Source organism: Typopeltis vanoorti, chromosome 4, assembly GCF_054136105.1.
Source record: "Typopeltis vanoorti isolate ZY-2024b chromosome 4, IOZ_Tvanoo_1.0, whole genome shotgun sequence".
NCBI lineage: Eukaryota > Metazoa > Arthropoda > Arachnida > Uropygi > Thelyphonidae > Typopeltis > Typopeltis vanoorti.
In genome coordinates, this window is record NC_143552.1 from 4,611,060 (window position 1) to 4,628,493 (window position 17,434).

General features: G+C 35.6%; 1 protein-coding gene across 1 annotated transcript in view; it reads right to left on the minus strand.

The window, feature by feature from the left end:
- Window positions 1–17,434, minus strand: part of Snr1 (SWI/SNF related, matrix associated, actin dependent regulator of chromatin, subfamily b, member 1) — a 286,904-nt gene that overhangs the window by 183,360 nt on the left and 86,110 nt on the right. The window lies entirely within an intron of this gene.

The following is a 17,434-nucleotide window of genomic DNA, read 5'->3' on the forward strand; positions in this document are numbered from 1 at the left end:
TCCTACAAATTAGTCTCCTACATGGCAGCACTCCAATATTGTCATGTCTAACATTTTGTTCTAACACCCTTCTGATTGAATCAATCCACTTAGACCCTGGTCTTCCACTGAGTCTTTTTTGTGCCTTCTTGGCTTCCAATACCTGTTATGCTAACCTTTCCTCTCCCATTCTATTTAAGTAACCATACCATCTTAGACTAATCCTGGTCCCACATCCTTGAATGCAAATAATGTCCATAACTTAAAACTGGTTTGAACACCAGCTTCTATACTGCTAGTTTAGTGTTATGCTTATTTTTTTCTTATACCATATAAATTTATTTAATTGGCTCCCCCATTATACCAGCTTTGCTTATTTGGTTGTTCATTTCAGGATTTAACTTGCCATCTTCACCAAAAGCTGCACCCAAACAACTGATATATTTTACTTTTTCTATAGACTCCATACAGCTGAAGTTTTCTATGTTTCTGCTTAGTTTTGGTTTTATTGCCGAATTTGTTTCAGTTGTTATTCAATTTAGTTAGAGAATCCTAGACTTGCAATGGATGTGTTTAGGAGTTCATCATCATCTACATAAAGCAAAGAGCTATGTCTGATATATCCAATTTTATTAGTTTAATGCCACTTTCTTCCATAATGTGATCCATATAGATGATGAATAAGAGTGGAGTGCATCCTTGTCATATAACCTGATTTTAAATCAAACCATCTTCTTGTATACCCTTCAATTCTAACTGCTGACTTTCATATAGATACAACTTAAATACAGACTATGTTTTGTCGTGTATAATGTTCCATTTACACCATATAATGGCAGTGTTTTGAAAAGCTTTTCCCATGGTGCCATGTCATATGCCTTTTCCAGATCTACAAAACTTGAGTACAGATCACCATATTCCCATGATTTTCAATTATTTAACATAAAGTGAAACTTTGATCCTGACAACCTTTATTTGGCGTGAATCCAGCTCACTCTTCTCTCAGTTTCTCTTCCACAATTTTTGTCAGCCTTTGTTCAAGTATGCTTGCATAAACCTATTTGGAACACTTAGCAGAGAAATCCCTCTGTAATTCTCACATTCAAGCTTTATTCCCTTTTTTATAGATGGGAATCATGAGCACTTTACTCCAATCATAGAATTCAAGCCTCTCACAAGGTCTTCTGAATTATGCAATGTAGCCATTGGAAAATACCTCCATATTTGAGCATTTCTAGTAGAATATCATCATCTACTACAGCTGCCTTTTCACATTCCGAGTTTTTGATGGCTTTTTCTACCTCAAGTATATACTCCTCTTGATATATATACTCTTCTTTGCATTCCTTGTGAAAATGTTATAGTATGATTCTCTCACTGTTGTTACGTTTAACAGTAATTACTCCAGATATCTAGGATATATCTATCTTCAGTTTTCATGTCATCTTTATCATATCTAATTCCTTTTACAGTACTCTTTCTCCCATTTCTCAGCTTCTTCAATAGCCTCGAGAACATTTTGCCACCTTTCTGATATTTATTTTCTATATTCTTACCAAAGTCTTCCCATGATTTTTGTTCAGTTACTTTTAGACATAGCTTAGCTCTCTTGTATTTTTCTCTGTATTCTTTTAGGGCATCTGCTGATTTATTTGCTATAAACTTTTGGTATGCTTTCTTTTATTTCAGGACTACTTTGACTTCTTGTGTTCACCACTGGGTTCTTATTTTTCTACCCTTGCAGACAACCTTACCACACATCTTACTAGATGAAACAATCAATGTTTTCTTCAGAATTCGTCATTGAGACTCCACGGTTTGATTCTTGTTTTCAAACTATTTCATTCATCATCATCATCATCATCAAATTCCTGCCATGTACCCTCAAGGGGTGTACAGGATATGACAGTACTACATGAAAAAATTACATCATTACTAACTTCCTATCTACAATTTTCCTCCAAATCAGTCTGTTACTTGTCAAGACTCCAACATTATCAGATCTTATATTTCTATCGTCTAAGGCACTTTGTACCGTATCAATCCACCTATATCTTGGTCTTCCTCTGGGTCGTTTTCCTGCCAACCTGGCAGAGAACACTTGTTTTGCTAATCTTTCCTCTCCCATTCTATTTAAGTGACCATACCATCTGAGATTAGCTCTGCTAACGCATTCCTGGATGCTGACAATGTCAAGTTCTTTCCTAATATCCTCATTTTTAATATGATATTGCCATTGATGCCATCTGTTCACGCCTCTAATCTTTCTCAGGACTCTCATATCTGCGGTCTCTAGTCTTTGGTCAAGTGTTTTACTTCTGACCCAGCTCTCAGATCCATAAGTTAAAATTGGTTTGAACACAGTCTTGTATACAGCTAATTTAGTGTTCCGACTAATTTCTTTCTTATTCCATATGAATTTATTCAATTGACTTCCCACGATACCAGCTTTGCTGATTCTGTTGTCTATTTCTATATTTAGTTTACCATCTTCAGTAAAAATTGTGCCTAAGTAGCTGAAATGTTTTACTTGTTCCACAGGCTCTCCATTCACAACACAGTTGACATTTTCAATGATTCTGCCTATTTTCATTGTCTTTGTCTTTTTATTGCTGACCTTCATACCATATCTATTACAACAGCTATTCAATTTAGTCAGAGAATCTTGCAGACTTGTAGCGGATTTATTTAGAAGTATAACATCGTCCGCATAAAGCAAAGAGCTGACATTAACATCTCCAATTTTGATATCAGGTTTAATACCACATTCCTTCATAATGTGATCCATATAGATAATGAATAACAGAGGGGATAATGTACATCCTTGTCTCACACCAGATTTAACATTAAACCATCTTCCTGTACTTCTTTCAATTCTAACTGCTGACTCACAACTCAAATAAAGACTAAGTATTGCTTGATATAATGCCCCATTGACACCATATAACTGCAGCGTATTGAATAGCTTCTCTCTTGGCACCTTGTCATATGACTTTTCCAAATCGACAAAACTTAAATACAGATCTTTGTTATATTCCCATGCTTTCTCGACTATTTGTCGTAAAGTGAAGATCTGATCCTGACAGCCTCTATTTGGCCTGAATCCAGCTTGTTCTTCACCAAGCTTTTCTTCCACAATTCTTCTCAACCGTTTCTCAAGTATACTTGCATAGATCTTGCCAGGAACACTCAGTACGGAAATACCTCTGTAATTCTCACATTCAGTTTTATTTCCCTTTTTATATATGGGTACTATGAGAGCTCTACTCCAATCATCGGGAATTCGTCCCTCTGTCCAGGCTTTCTGAACTATGCAGTGCAGCCACTGTAAGACTCTTATACCACCATACTTCAGCATTTCTGGTCGAATATCATCTTCTCCTGCTGCCTTTCCACATTTCAAGCCTTTGATGGCTTTTTCTACTTCAAGTATGGATATGTATTCCTGACTGCATGCCTGGTCAGTGTTTTTTATCACCGTGCTGTCATCACTGCTTGTTTCATTTAGCAGTTTTTCAAAGTAATTACTCCATACTTCAAGGATATCTTTTTCTCCTGTTTTCATTTCACCTTTATCATCTCTAATTCCTTTTACAGCACTCTTTCCTCCATTCCTAAGCTTCTTCAACAACCTCCAGAATATTTTGCCACCTTCTAGATATTTATTTTCTATATTCTTGCCAAAGTCCTCCCATGACTTTTGTTTAGCTAGTTTTACACACTGTTTAGCTTTCTTACATTTGTCTCTGTATTCTGTAAGAGTAAAAGCTGACTTATTTGCCAGGAACTTTTGATATGCTTTCTTCTTTTCCTTCACTGCCTCTTTAACTTCCTGTGTCCACCAGGGAGTTCTGATTTTTTTATCTTTGCACACAACCTCACCACATGCCTCTCTGGCAGAATCAATCAATGTTTCCTTCAGAGTTTGCCACTGAATCTCCAAAGTTTGATTCCTGTTCTCAAACTCTTTCATTTTCTTTTCAATAATATTTCTGTATTTTAGTCTACAGTTTACATCTGAGAGCTGCTCAACTTTTATTCGCTTTAAAACTTTCTTACATGTTATTCTTTTCAATATGAAATTCAATTTTATCCTGCTCAAGACTAAATAGTGATCACTTCCAATTTCAAATCCTCTGTACACTCTGGTGTCCTGCACCAGGGAGAAAACATCACTATCAACAATAACATAGTCAATGAGACTTTTCTTATTCCTAGCCTCTTCTCTCCATGTGAATTTGTGCACATTTTTATGTTGGAACATGGTGTTAGTAATAACCAGTCCATGTCCTGAGCAGAAATCCAACAGATATTTGCCATTATTATTAGCTTTGCTCTTTTCTCCAAATTTTCCCAAAATATTTTTGTATGTCTCACAATCATTTCCTACTCTACTATTTAGATCCCCAACAAGGACCAACTTTTCCTTTTTCATTGTGTCAGTTGCTTTTTCTAAAGCCTCAAAAAATTCCTCCACTTCTACCTTAGTAGAACCTTCTGTGGGACCATAGGCACAAATAAGTCTCATTGTCCAGTTCCCCATTCTCATATTTGCCCACATTACTCTACTTGAGACTGACTGCCATTCAAGAAGATTAGCCTCGTATTTTGTGTTGAATACTATGGCTACTCCTTCTTTTCCTTGATTGTTATTGCCTGAATATAACATTTTGTATTTATTGCTCAGAAAGATCTCACCAGTTTTGGTCTTTTTTGTTTCAGTCACCCCTATTGTGTCGATCTGGTACTTATCTAATTCCTCAGCTAGCTCCATTTCTTTGCCATTCAGGCTTCTTACGTTGATAGTACCGATCTTTAACTCTGGTGATGTTGAGTTGGGGTTTGTTTTCAGATTTGTTCCAGTAGCTGACTTTTCGCTGATCGCCCTGGTTCCCTGGCGAAAACAACGGGGGCCTTGTTTAACCGGGCGACGCCCCAGCCGGCATGAAATTTTGTCATGTTGTACCATCATTTTTTATTTTGGATTAACCAATAAGAATACAATTTGGTCGGCTAAATCCCAAATTGCCAGCCCATCCTCGTTCGTTCAGTATCAAAGTAGATACCCAACAGGGTGCACCACGAGAAGGTGAGGATTGGACATTAGGTCAGAAGCCCTGGTCGGTTCTCCGCATTCCTTTAAAGGCTATGTGGAGGTCTCCTCTCAGTTATGCAGCTTTGACCCTTAAGCACCCCACTATTTCATTCTTTCTTCAATAATGTTTGTATAGTTGAGTCTACAGTTTACCTTTAAAAGCTGCTGAAACTAATTTTTTTTAAAAGAAAACTTTGCACATACTTTTCTTTTCAATGTGATATTCAGTTTTATCTTTTATCCTATTTAAAACTAAATGATCGTCACTTCTAATTTCACTTTGCATGTTGCCTTTTTTTTTTTTTAATTACTACACACAAAAAAAGGCCTAATAAGTACTATTTAAATCTGAATAACAGAATACAACAAACCCCAAATGATTCGTTTACAATACTTGCAGAGGCAAGTATTGTAAACGATTGTATTATTAAAATAATACAATCGTTAATAATAATCGTTAATAATATAATAAAATAAAAATTGTATTATTATAAACGATTGTATTATAAAAAAAAAATTAAAGGGAATATCTGTGTGACTCTCTCTACTAATCCTCTAAACAAAAAACTTTTAGAAGTCCTGAATGCACAGTGTTTTTTTTGTTGTTGTTGTTGTAATGAAATTTACTGTTGTCACATTAATGTGGGGCTTTGAGTTTATCTCACATAATTTCGAGTTTCTGCTAGATGCTGTAAAGCAACTGCTTCAGCCAATCATCACTTTACCATCTGTTTGTAAATAGGAAGGTCAACCATTTCATTCCTACTAAAAGGAGGTAATTCTATTTACAGTTAGTACTTTATTTCTTCTGCTCAAGTACAAGTTTTTTCTCTCAGCTGATTTTTCTGACTTGTTAAATGCTGAATGAATTGTTTCTTTTTAAAAGTTCTTCATTCAGGATGTAACAATAGTATTCAACACTAAATACGAGGCTAATCTTCTTGAATGGCAGGCAGTTTCAAGTAGAGTGATGTGGGCAAATATGAGAATGCGGAACTGGACAATGAGACTTATTTGTGCCTATGGTCCCACAGAAGGTTCTACTAAGTTAGAAGGGAGGAATTTTTTGATGCTTTAGAAAAAGCAACTGACACAATGAAAAAGGAAAAGTTGGTCCTTGCTGAGGATCTAAATAGCAGAGTAGGAAATGATTGTCAGACATACAAAAATATTTTGGAAAATTTGGAGAAAAGAGCAAAGCTAATAATAATGGCAAATATTTGTTGGATTTCTGCTCAGGTCATGGACTGGCTATTTCTAACACCATGTTCTAACATAAAAATGTGCACAAATTCACATGGAGAGAAGAGGCAAGGAATAAGAAAAGTCTCACCAACTATGTTATTGTTGATAGTGATGTTTTCTCCATGGTGCAGGACATCAGAGTGTACAGAGGATTTGAAACTGGAAGTGATCACTATTTAGTCTTGAGCAGGATAAAATTAAATTTCATATTGAAAAGAATGACATGTAAGGAGGTTTTAAAGCGAATAAAAGTTGAGCAGCTCTCAGATGTGAACTGTAGACTAAAATACACAAAGATTATTGAAGAAAATTGAAAGAGTTTGAGAACAGGAATCAAACCTTGGAGATTCAGTGGCAAGCCTTGAAGATAACCCTGATTGATTCAGCTAGAGAGACACGTGGTGAAGTTGTCTGCAAGGATAGAAAAATGCCTCTTTAACTTCCTGTGGTGGACACAGGAAGTTAAAGAGGCAGTGAAGGAAAAGAAGAAAGCATATCAAAAGTTCCTGGCAAATAAGTCAGCTTGTGCTCTTAGAGAATACAGAGACAAATGTAAGAAAGCTAAACAGTGTGTAAAACTAGCTAAACAAAAATCATGGGAGGACTTTGGCAAGAACACAAAAAATAAATATCAAGAAGGTGGCAATATATTCTGGAGGTTGTTGAAGAAGCTTAGGAATAGAGGAAAGAGTGCTGTAAAAGGAGTTAGAGATTATAAAGGTGACATGAAAACGGGAAAAAAAGATATCATGAAGTATGGAGTAATTACTTTGAAAAACTGCTAAATGAAACAAGCAGTGAGGACAGCACAGTGGTAAAAAAACACTGACCAGGCAAGCAGTCAGGAATACATATCCATACTGGAAGTAGAAAAGGCCATCAAAGGCTTAAAATGTGGAAAGGCAGCAGGAGTAGATGATATTCGACCAGAAATGTTAAAGTATTCTGGTATAAAAGTCTTACAGTGGCTGCACTGCATAGTTCAGAATGTCTGGACAGAGGGATGAATTCCCGATGATTGGAGTATAGCTCTCATAGTACCCATATATAAAAAGGGAAATAAAACTGAATGTTAGAATTACAGAAGTATTTCCTTACTGAGTGTTCCTGGTAAGATTTATGCAAGTATACTTGATAAACGGTTGAGAAGAGTTGTGGAGGAAAAGCTTGGTGAAGAACAAGCTGGATCCAGGTCAAATAGAGGCTGTCAGGATCAGATCTTCACTTTACGACAAATAGTGAAGAAATCATGGGAATATAACAAAGATGTGTATTTAAGTTTTGTTGATTTGGAAAAGGCATATGACAAGGTGCAAAGAGAGAAGCTATTCAATACGCTACAGTTATATGGTGTCAATGGGGCATTACATATCAAGGGAGACATGGCACCGATAAGTCAGCAGTTAGAATTGAAGGAAGTACAGGAAGATGGTTTAATGTTAAATCTGGTGTCAGACAAGGACAAACCTTTCAGCTACTTAGGCATGATTTTTAGTGAAGATTTTAAATTAAATATGGAAATAGACAACAGAATCAACAAAGCTGGTATAGTAGGTCAACTGAATAAATTCATATGGAATAAGAGAGAAATTAGTCGGAACACTAAATTAGCTGTATACAAGACAGTGTTCAAACCAGTTTTGTCATGAGAGTCCTGAGAAAGATTAGAGGCTGAACAGATGGCATCAATGGCAATATCATATTAAAAAGAAGGATATTAGGAAAGAACTTGATATTGTCAGCATCCAAGAATGCATTGGCAGAACTAATCTCAGGTGGTATGGTCACTTAAACAGAATGGGCAAGGAAAGATTAGCAAAACAAGTGTTCTCTGCCAGGTTGGCAGGAAAACAACCCAGAAGAAGACCAAGATATAGGTGGATTGATACGGTACAAAGTGCCTTAGACGATAGAAATGTAAGATCTGATAATGTTGGAGTCTTGACAAGTAACAGACTGATTTGGAGGAAAATTGTAGATGGGAAGTAAGTAATGATGTAAATTTTTCATGTAGTACTATCATATCCTGCACACCCCTTGAGGGTACATGGCAGGAATTTTATGATGATGATGACCATTTCATTCCTAACAGCGCCCATACAGCCGAGATCAGGACCTGATCCAACAAGAGCTGATAAATCAATTAAAAACACACAGAGTATCAGGAAAGAAAAGAAAACCAGCAGTGTTTTTAGAAAATTTCAACTGTTGGCAATAATTCAATGTGCACAGGAGCATTTGAGTGGGGGAGACCACACTCTTATCAGGAAGGTGGCCTCCTGATAAGAGTGTGGTCTTTATTCTTTATTCTCTAAATAAAGAATAAAGAGCTGTGGACCAAAGGATGTGGCAGAGACATGGCAAGCCAGCTACATTACCCATGCCAGTAACTTCCATGAACCAGAGGAAATCTACAAACATAGAAAATGCTACTGCGTACGGGATAGCTTATGTGCCTACTCGAAGACCACATAGAGTAGGTGAGAAACCAGCGACGTGGTCAGCAAAAGACATGTAGTATGTTGCCACCCTCAACATAAGGTGATTTTATCAACCTGGAAAACTGCAATTAGTTCAAGAAAATTTAAAAAGATTGAAATGGAACATTTTAGGTCTATCAGAGACACATTGGTGAGGAGAAGGATTTATGGATTTACCAGAAGGAAGACTATACTTCTCAGGAAGAAAAGATAACATACACAGAGAAGGAGTTGCATTATTAATTGAGAAGAAACTTATACACTCAGTAATTGAAATAAATCCAGTGTCTCCCAGAATAATCACAGCCAAATTTCAAGCAAAAGAAATAGGTCAAATAATTAAAATAATGCAAATATATGCACTAGACAGTAACCAACTAGAGCAGTGATTTTCAACCTTTTTTGTAACACCTAGACTAATTATTAAAATACTGCGGCACACTAAAAATATATTCTTTTGATTTTTTTGATGATCTGGCAAAAAATATGCATAATTTTGATTGATTTAGACACACAAGAAGATGGAAGACCAGACACTAATAAATAAATGTGCAAATTAAGACATTATTTTTTCAATTAATTTGTTTTCATAAATCTCGCGGCACAGTGGTTGAAAATCGCTGATCTAGAGGAAGAAATAGAAATTTCTACGAGGAAGTACAACAGGAAATAGATAGATCAAAAAACAGAGAACTCTTGAGAGTAATGCTAAAACAGGGCAGTTTGTAGTAGACAAAAAAGATGCGATGGGACAATTTGGATATGGAGAGCTTAATGACAGAGGAGACAACTACTACACTTCTCTAAAGCAAATGACCTAATGATTGCAAACATTGTTTTATCAATGTCCTAATAATAAATATACATGGACATCCCCAGATGGTAATATAAAGAACTGCATAGATTATATCATCATAAAGAAACAATGGAAAAGATCAGTAAATAATGTTCGAGCATTAAGAAGCTTCAATTTTGATACTGACCATGAAATATTAACTGCCAAAGTGAAAATAAAATTTAACAGGAAAAATAATATCAGTGAAGAAGAAAGATTCAATCTATCAAAACTAAAAGACAGTTCAATCAAAAATCAATTTTTAGAACAGATGTGCTTGAGATTAAAACCCCTCCATCTTGCAGAACAGTGGAAAATACTGGGAAGAATGAAAAGAAACAGTGTTATCAATCGCAAAAGATATCCTAGGTAACAAACCCAAAATAAACAATCAGTGGATAACCCAAGAAATCCTAACCACAATAGAAGAAAAAAGAGAGGCCAAGATACTTGTAAACCAACAAAACAAACGAAGAGAATAGAGAAAAATACAGAGCACTAAAAAATAAAGTTGATAATGTTAGATACTGAATGGAGAACTTCTTGACAAGTTACTCATTCAGGATCTAATATGTAAGCTTTACAAAATTACAAAGAAATTTGCATAATACCTGCTTACCAGTGGAAGGTGAGAAACACCTAAGTTGTTGTATATGAAAGTATGTATCAGTATGAGTAATATATTGGAATTTATTTACTGTAAAACGGAAAGCTAAAAATCAAGAATAACATCAGATTAGCATTTCATGTAAAGGAATAATGGCTTAATTTATGTATTATCAAACTATCATAAAATCGTAAGTCACTAGGTAAGAAATGATAATAGGATCAACGGTCACGTCTAAGCCGCAAGTACCTGTTGTAACGCCGAAGGCTGTAGCTTACGGGGAAGGCTGATGTAAGCGCTTTTCCTCGAAAACAACACCTAATAGCAATGAGGGAAAGCAAGGGGGATCAACCTAAGGACGTTGTAAGCTATGGATCGTGCAAAAAAACAATACAGAAAAAGAGGGCACTGAGAAAGAATATTTAAAGCAATACGTGCCAAGCTTTAGGATTTTTTCCTGTTTTCTTCAGAGATTTTAGAGATCGAGGACTCTCGACGAGTGATCAGAGATAGGACAAGCCAAGGGTGCTATGTCGACAACAGCAGGCCATATTCATGACCCGTGCTGAGAGGTATTCCGTGGAGATCCGTACGAGAATCAACAGCTCATGCAGAATGGTGCCAAACGCTGAATGACCCACCCGAGTGAGTGGAGAAAGCTCGTAGCAACAGCCATTTCTTGATTTGTGTCCGGTAGCAGAGAACGGAACAACTCAGTCACAAGACGAAGGATGACCCGAGCAACATGTGGCAGCTAATAGTCCTTCGGAGGGACTTGGTAAAGTAAATATTCTTTTGTTTTATATCTTGAGATTCTTTGAAGGTAGAATTTGTGTCTTGATAAAGCAAGACTGAGGACATTTTAGAGAACTTTGATAGGATAGAGCAGTGGTTCTCAAACTTTTTGAAGTCGGGGCGCATTTAAAATCCTACAAATAATTGTAGATGCACTATATACAAATTTCTGAGAAATATGTTATAATAATTAAGCCAAATATTAGCCAGAAAAAAAATAATGCGATAAAAAAAAATAAAATGAAACATACCTTAAGTTTATTCATTCTTGTGTTTATGAGAAACATGAGCCTGATGTGTCCAAGCAATTGCTTCAATGTTTGGGTATATATTTGAAAGGCAAACTCTTATTTCCTCGTCAATACATTGAAGAGTTCCTCTCTTTTTACACTTAATTGTGGTCTGGGTAGAAAATCCTAATTCACATAAATATGATGTTGTAAATTGTAGTAAAATGTTCAAAACTTTTTTAGATATTGACACAGATTCTTCTTTTATAGAAATCCAAAAGGCTTCAAGAGACAATTCGTTATGTTTAATCGTCAATCCACAATCAGTGGATATAGCTGCCAGTTCTTCTTCTTCTGTTAATGTTAAACCAAAATCACTTGAAGTTTCCATAAATGGGTTTCAAATCCAATTGTACTGTTCAGTGTTAAGTGATGGAAAATAAGAACTCAATTTTTCTTCTAAACTTGTTAAATGTTCAACTATTATTGGAAACATTTCCAAATTACCTTCAACAGCTTTCCTTTTCCAAATTTTTAGTTTTCTCTGAAACGCTTTCATTTTGTCAGTGGATGTGAGAATATTTTCTTCTTTCCCTTGCATGCTAGTATTCAAAATATTGAGCTGCTGAAATATATCGGCCAAATGCTGTAACCTGGCAATCCAAAATTCGCACTGAAACAGGTTACAAAAATGCAATTGTTTCATCTCTTCAAAAAACGAAAGAAGTTCTTGTCGTAGCTCGTGTACACGGGTAAGTACTTTCCCCCCTTGACAGCCACCTCACCTCAGTGTGTAAAAGCAGCCATCTGTGTTGTAAATCCATATCGATACAAAGCTTTTCGAATAAACGTAATTTGACAGGTATTGTTTTAATAAAGTTTACCATCTGAACAACTTGATCTAAAACTTCTCTCAATTTTTCTCCCAATGTTTTTGCCATCAAGGCCTCCCTATGAAGAAAGCAGTGAGTTACGATAACATTCTCATTTTGTCTTTTTACAAAAGATGTAAGGCCCTTAACACAGCCTACCATGGAAGGGGCTCCATCTGTACAAATGCCTACACACGACTTCCATGTTAACCGCCATTTATCAAGATAGCTATTCAAAATGTTAAAAACGTCCTCACCTTTTGTAGACACACTTAATTCTTTGCAAAAAATAAACTGATTTACTATTTGATCTTCATTAATAAGACGGACGAATGCTAAGAGTTGCGCCTTGTTGGTAATGTCTGTTGACTCATCAACTTACAATGCAAAATTTGAATACTGAAGTTTATTACTGCATACATTTTTCTCGATATCAGAAGACATTTCTATAATACGCCTGTGAACTGTATCGTTGGATAGAGGAATCTTGCTTATTTTCATTGCTGCTTCATTTCCTAGCATTGCCATGACCATTTTTTTGCATGCAGACAAAATAAGTGACTCACCTAAAGTATGATCTTTCGTATTTTTTGCTATCAGTTCTGAGACTTGATAAGAAGCGATTTGAGTTTTATCAGAAATCATTATACTTTTAAAAGAATTTGCCGCTTTTGTTTGCTGTTCAGACTATCTCTTGAAAAAAATTACAGATTTATCTTGTAAATTCGAGTGTATAGTTTTAAAATGTTTACTCAATTTACTGGGAAGCAATAATTCATTTGCCATTTTACATCCACATACTAAACATAGCAGCAAAGGATGATCTTCACTTCCGGTCCAAGTACCAAAGCTTAAATAACTTTCATTATATTTGCGAGTAGGCCGCGATTTTGCTTTCTTACTTGCACTTAACTTTCACTCACTTCCAGAATCGGATTCTTCAATATCACGCTTCTTTTTGAGAAATCTATCCATTTTATTTGGGTGTATTTATCTGAAAATAAGCAATATGCACATAACATCCACTTCCAACACTTTTAAAATAAGTAATATACACAACAAGAATAAACCATATTCTTGTTCTCTTTGCAAGAAAAACCACTGTTACTTAACATGATAATGATGTGTTGATAAAAAGAGCGGTATATTCGTAATGAAAAGGTATAATAGAGTAACTATATTTATTTTTATATCTGGACACATATTTCTCTGGAATACCACAGAGCACACCTGGAAATCTTCAAGGGATTTGAGAACCACTGGGATAGAATAATTAATACAGCCAATTCTATTAGTCAAAAAATTGTATATCATAAATCTCTAACGTGTATATAATTGAAATAGTGAAAACCCTTTGTTAATTGAGTAAACTTAACTAAGAGAGAAATGATTTGAGAAATATCTATTTAAAGTAAATGTGAATGAAGGAACTTGACTTGAGTGTAACATTGTTTAAATTATCCATTGTATTATATGATTTTGCATGTCAGTTTATGTGAGAAAGTCAGATTAGTATTGAACAGTTTGTATAGATAAGCATAAGACATTAACTTAGCTAGAAATTCAGAAGTTTTGATAACTTGATACAAGATTTAATGTACCTGTCTTTTAGTATTAATAAACATGTTTTGTTATTTGAATCTGAGTCTTGCCTGAATTCGAGGTGTCAACCTACCACTTATAAATTCGAACCAAATAGCGGGAAAGAGTTTAGAAAATTATATAATAGAGATTAGATCTTAGGTCATGAAAGCAAGGAACCAAGACCTATATATTCGCGTGTGAATTTAGATTAACGTATATGCCTAAAACCTAGGAATATTTCCCTGAGCCTGAATTATATTCTTGTTATAGGAAGCTGGCTGGCGCAGTTAAAATATAAATTTGCCAGTTTCTGAAGAGAAAATATCCCTAGGGGGGGTCAACCTGGGTTATATATTAAGGAGAAAGATATAAAATTTAGGTAGAAGGATATAGAGAAGACTGGATCAATTTGGATCATACTTAAATACGTACTCTAATAAGGAAACAAAAATACAGAGACGTTACAATAACCTGTGCAAAAAAGCCAAAGAAAAATGGCTAGAAGAAAAAGCTAAAAATTGCAAAGATGCATACCAACAAAACAGCCTAAAAGTTTTCCATGACTAAAACTAAAAGAGGAATCATAAAGGAATTCTCAGCAAAAGCAGTAACAATGATAAACAACAGGATGACTGAAACCAGAGATGTTGAAGAGATAAGGAAAGAATCCAACATTATTTCAAAACTGAATAGAGAAACTACAAAAGTTTCATGCCGAATATAGAAACTATAAAAGTGTCGGCAGATCCAAGTGTAAGCAAACCTTTCATGACAGGGGCAACTCACAGTAAAGGTGGAGTATGTCATGAAAGGTTGAATCTTCTGACTCCATAGAGATACCCTTCATGGCATCAAATTGCTGACATCTACCCTCAGGAGTGTACAGGATATTATGATATTACTACCTGAAAAAGTTACATCATTAATAATTTCCCATCGACAATTTTCCTCAAAATTCATCTGTTATCTGTCATGACTACAATATTACTAGATCATATGTTTCTATCATCTAAGGCACTTTTTACTATTAAACCACCTATGTCTTGATGTACCTCTGGGTCTTAACCAAGCAAAGAAATGGTTTTGCTAATCATTCCTCTCCCATTCTGTTTAGATAACCATAACACTGGAGATTAGCTCTGCTAACACATTCTTGTTGAAAGTTTATTTTTCACTTGGTCAGACTATAATAAATTTAGTTTTAATCCTTTATCCAAGTGTGTGCAAACAAAGTTTGCGCCTGAAAGTATCTTCAGGAGTGCGGTAAAGACTTCCAGGCGCAAACTTTGTTTGCACACACTTGGATAAAGGATTAAACTAAATTTATTATAGTCTGACCAAGTGAAAAATAAACTTTCAACATCTTTCTCTAAATCCAGAGTAATTTAATAAAAAGGTGGCACACCGTTTGGCAGCTCCTATAGGAGGAGATGACCTTGCTAATGCTTCTGCCTTGGTATCTCCATTTGGGCCTGGCTCCCACTGAAGAGACCTCAATAAAGGTCGAAACTAGTCTGGGTAGTGGCCCTTCCCTTAATGCATAACATTATACATATCCGCAAGGAGATATGTTGTGCATTATGGGAGATACTGAGATAGGAGTTTTGGTAGCTTGCTCCACCTTCACAAGGAGTTGCCCAGTGTTGTACCACTTTACCCCAGTCCTGAAGATACTTTCAGGCGCAAACTTTGTTTGCACACACTTGGATAAAAGATTAAACTAAATTTATTATAACACATTCTTGAAAACTAACAATGCCAAGTTCCTTCCTAAGATCCTCATTTTTAATATGATACTACCATTGATGCCATCTGCTCACCCCACCAATCTTTCTCAAAACTTTGGCATCTGTGGTCTCCAGTCTTTGATCAAGTGTTTTATTTCTAACACAGCTCTTGGATACAGAAGTTAAAATTGGTTTGACCACTGCTTATATACAGCTTATGCCTTTTCAATATGAAATTCAATTTTATCCTGCTCAAAACGAAATGGTGATCACTTCCAATTTTCATTGGAAGTGATCACCAATAAAATGTATTCAAGATACCAAGTAATTTTATATAAACTTGGTTTTAATCCTATTTCCCAAGTAAGCAAACAGACAAGAAAGTCAAGTTTGCACCTGCAAGTAGTGCAAGTCCAAGGCAACTCATTGTGGTGCCAGTCGAGGCAACTCGTGGTAAAGGTGGATAAAGTTCTGATCACTTTTTTTAGTATTTTCCCCTTAACGTAAAGCACATCCCCTTGCGGAGATGTATGATGCTAATGTTGGGTTGAAATTATCAATTTATCAACATTTAAGAGCAGAGGAGATGTATGAAGCTAAACATTAAAGGCAATAGTCACTACCCATACCAGTTTTGACCTTTATTGAGGTCTCGTTCAGTGGGAGCCAGACCTGAAAATGCTAAGGATGAAGTAATGCACAGTTCATATGTATTTTACCAAAACAAGTTGCCACAAGGTGCTTTGACCTTATAAATATAAAATCTCACATCTTATAAAATATAAGATGTGGAAAGTTTTTTAACTTGGGTACATTATGTATTCTACTTTCTACTTTATTGGAAAGTAGAATACTATGTATTCCACTTTCCAATAAAAGTTTGTAACCAAGTAATATGAAAGAGATTTTTCATAGAATGTAGGGAGTAATGATTTTTCATAGAATGTAGGGAGTAATTGGTGAGTAGAATGCATTAAGAGTGTGGTGAGTGTAAAAAGAGTGATGAGTTTCAGGAATGGTTTGATGAAATATGTGTGGGACAGTTGGGATGTCCTACAATGAGTCTTAACTTCATGCAGTTCTACTGCATGAAGTTAAGATGTCTGGTTTCAATGGTAGGACATTCATCCTACCATTGAAACCAGACATCATCTTAGATTTACCTAGTGTAAGTTAATTTGCCATAATTGGATAGTGTTATAAAAGTTCTTCATAGCATACATGTTACTTCACGCCACTGTTCTCCATATCATGACAGGTTACTTCCACACTTCTCCAGCAGAGAACCATGGTATGAAGTAATAAATAACAAATATACACTTTTCAGATGGATGTGTCTAGATCCACACCTGCAGAAAATGTTGTTTAGATCAAAGTAAATTACTTCATCTGGTAAGTGTGGCAAACAGCAGTGTTATGGTATGAGAACTGTCAGCCCTCATTTGGATGGCATTCATGTTGCCTACACCATGATGTTTCCAAAAAAAGAATGCTGGTAAGGTTGGTTAGGTTGGAATTATCAATTTATCAACATTTAAGAGCAGAGGAAAGCAGCATCTTTAATCACATGAAAGCCAGGAGCATAGTGAAGTACTATGCTCCTGGCTTCCATGTTAAAGAGTGGGTAGAACAAGTATCCGGATAGCTTCTGCAGTTTCTTCAGATGTCATAATATAAAGATATCAGTTAATTTTAAACTGATATCTTTATATTATTTTCTAAGTCAACCATTTGGTTGACTTAGAAAACTTTAGGAAAAAGAAAACCAGGATGTCCTCTTAAACAAGTCACCGATGACTTCTAAGGCTGGAACAGGCCATGCTAGGCCTAAATCCTTGCTACGTATGATGATGACCAAATGGTTTGGATGTTAGAGTAGATAGCACATTTGCTCTTCAACTATCATGGTATGGATTTGAATTCCAAGTAAGTGTGAATGTCATTAGATGGCAAATAAATATCAGTGCCCTGTGTAAACACACAAA